The following is a 3,549-nucleotide window of genomic DNA, read 5'->3' as shown; positions in this document are numbered from 1 at the left end:
GATCATTAACTTGGAGATGGCTATGGGTCGACTCTTTGAGGGATTCGTGATCCTTGCGGGAAACACAAGGACGGGTGGAGGTGGTGTGGCCCCCCTTCCTAGGGCATTGCCTCATTTGTCAGCACTCTCTGGGCAACTGGTGGAGGCGGCACCATTATGGGCCTAACGAGATGTAGGGGTGGCCTTAAGCCTAGCCCTAGTGGTGGAATCCATTGAGTTGCTAGTACCGGCATTGGGACGGATGAGACAAGGCCTACATTCATTGGAGCAATAGATATGGGTGGAAACAGTAGGACTCCTAGAGCGGGTGGGTCATGGGGCATTAGCACGGAAGCTCCGTGCAATGGGTGATAGGGTGGAACTTGTGGGGCCACATAGTTGGCAAAGGTCAATGGCACAGGGACGGTTGGGGGTTCATAAGACACCCCTCCTTGAGAGCCTCGCATGTCCTCAGCTAGGGTATTGTCCTCAGAAGTCCCTCATCCATCGATCTTCATCATCCATGCATTTGCATTGAGGGTGCCTTGTGAAGGAGGAAGGTCATGGTGGGTCCACAAACGTGGTTTCAGTCCCTGTCTACATTTCAGGAGCTGGTTGTTGCTGACCTTCCCTTCTCGCTGACATGTCGGCAAAGGGGTTCTCCATGTCTACCGAATCTATTCGGCCTAAACATCCAAAAATGTTGGAGAATGTACCTCTTACCTGGACACTACAAAAGGAGCAGGAGTGTTGGGAGAGGCCACACTAATGAAGGGGCTTCGAAAGCCCTTGGACTCGAGGGGTCTTGCATCACATCATCCAAGCTCTCCGTCTCGTCGGAGCTAGATGGATCCTCTTGTCGAGGTCCTATTACGGAGTGGGAACTAGGAATCGAGCTTCCAGATCCGATTGATCCCCAGCTAGGGCAGAAGATGGGTTGAGCATAGCTCAAAGCACTGTCTTTAGGCACGAGATTCTTGGACAAAATTCTTCCAGAGTGCAAGTGCATGTATGAGACCTCTAATAGGGCACACTCAAGCTGAACTGTAATTTTGTAATTTTTTCTGGACTACCCCAGAGGTATCCCCACGGTTGTAGGGATAGTGCTATGATAACTGTCATAGGGATAGCTTAACGCACCCGTCGGTGGGATATCGATATAGCAACGGGCGGTAGGATAGTGCCTAACTCATCGATTGGCAGGATAGGATGCAGGTGGTATCCCGATGGTCATAGGGATGGAGGGATAACAGGGTTAGCGGGATAATGGTATAGTGACAGGCGTGCGGGTAGCAAGATGGCAATGGTTATAGGACAGTACCTAACTCATTGGTTGGTGGGATAGGACATAGGTGATATCCCCATGGTTGTAGAGATGAGATAAGACAACGATCGGTGGGATAACAAGGTCGGTGGGATACTGGTATAGCGACAGGCGTGGGGGTAGCAAGATGGCAACGGTTGCGGGGATGAGCTTACCATGCCAGTCGGTGGGATATATGGATCAGCGGGATACGTATATAGCCACGAACATAAGGCTAATTGAGGGCACCAATCGACGGGATAATATTATAGCAATGATCATAGGGGTAGCGCTAAGGCCACGAGTCAACATCTATCAAACTGATGGGATAGCTAACTTTGACATGCATTAATTAGGGCGGTGGGTTAGACCATGGCCAGAAGTTACATCGTGGGGATAGGCACTATGGCCACGGGTCAACGAAGTTTGACTGGCGAGATACGGCTATGGCTATGGTCAGTAGTAGACTTGTGGGGATAGAAATGTGCTATGTCACTGACTAATTTTTTGATGCTTTTTGACAGATTTGGAGTTTTTGTTCAGGTTTTTTTGTGTTAGGGGGATGCTAACCTACTCAATGCAAAAAACCTGAAAGAAAAACAACATTTGAGTGCCAAAATGAAAGATTTCTTGAGGGGTGACTGTTAACACACAAAGCAACCTCAAAATGCAGCTTGATTCTTCATTCTTGGTTGTTTTTTGTGAGATTTGACAACATACACACCTTAGCAATTTGAGAAACTACATTCCTATCATCTCAAAACTCAAACAAACCTCAAAAACAACCTTCCTAAACTCATAAATGACAGTTTTCCGTCGCTTTTCCTTCCAACTCACACTTCCTTCCTCGTTCCTCAACTAAAACTCCACTAATAAAGCTCCAAGTTAAGCTTGAAGCCTTGTGCAATGGGTAGATTATGATAGAAATCAAGTGCAAATGTAGAAGCATACCTCCATTCCTCGGCAATAGCACCAAAAATGTGGTCTTAACGATGACTCATGTTTTGTGGGGATGTTGAAGGGATGCCGTTGGAGCCTCCACTCCAAGCTACTTCCTTGTAAGAGCGATGCAAGCATGAGCCGTCCACTTGTGTCATGCAAGCGGCTTCTAGATTGTCGCAGCGAGAGAAACGGGGAAAGGGAAGAGGGAAGAAGAAAGGGACGAAGGGAGGGAGAAGGAGAAGGGGAAGAGAGAGTGAAGGGGGATGGAATAGCAAACAAAAAGGCACTATGAAGGAGACAAGATAACATCCAAAGACACTCTTGAAAGAGAAGAGGGAGCTTGTATTTCAAACTTGTGCATATAACAATGAAGACCAAAGTCAACCATTTGGCCTTTTATACAAGTCACCTTTTGAAGGGAGGGCCAAACCTTTTCCTTTTAGCACTCTCCCTTTCTTTACATTAAAATGCTCTTGGGCCCGTAGGGTGCCAATGTTAAGATATCGAGCTCCACTCATGATATGCCAAGGTGACCGTTGTGCATTTATGTCACTGACTTGTTAGCTATAGATGAGGTTGGTACACCGCTCATGAATAATAGCTGGATGACAACTATCTTTATGTGCTCTAAGTAGTGGTTCAGTTAGTATGCCACCTTGGTTAGCTGAGTTTGGTTTGAGACCCACATATAGGGTTCACCTATTCTTTTGTACTAAGAGAGTTCTTTTGGCTTTCACAACTAAGAAGAGGAAAACTATTTTTAGCCTCCACCTTTGTGTATATTCCCCCATTGTGTATGTGAGAAAGCTGCAAGTGAGATTCCTTCCTTCTCTCCCACTCTCTTCACATGGTATCAGAGCTCGGTTCGTGGTAAGGAGCTCAAGAAAGCAAACCAAGTTCGTGGTGTCTTGGTAAGAGGATCAGTGTTGCTTTCCTTTTTCGAGTTTGGGAGCAAATCTCTACAGGTAGCACAGCCGAAAAGTGCAAGAGTGCACTGTCTCAGATTGGGATGCCCTTCGCCATGCGGCAAGAGGGCAATATATGCTACGGGACATGGTGAAGCCCTTGGTGACATTATTTTTTTGATTTGAGGCCATTTTGGGGCCCGTTTTGGTGGCGGAAATTTTCTGCAGGCACTCAGAAAAGCGCCTTGTTTTTGTTGTGCGACCACTGTTCTGTAGGTCGGTGAAAAGTTGCCATAGAAATTACATCGTATGCCTGTGCGCAGAGATATTAGGAGTGACTGAATCATTCTTATTGCCTGTTGATGCAAAATTGTCACTAGGAAGTGACTGTGTGGTCAAATACCACTTTTGTCAGTTTTG

This window comes from Dipteris shenzhenensis, chromosome 3 (genome assembly GCF_047967505.1).
Source record: "Dipteris shenzhenensis isolate YYH24624 ecotype China chromosome 3, Dip_SZ_1.0, whole genome shotgun sequence".
NCBI classification, from domain to species: domain Eukaryota; kingdom Viridiplantae; phylum Streptophyta; class Polypodiopsida; order Gleicheniales; family Dipteridaceae; genus Dipteris; species Dipteris shenzhenensis.
Note: the sequence above shows the minus strand (reverse complement) of the source record.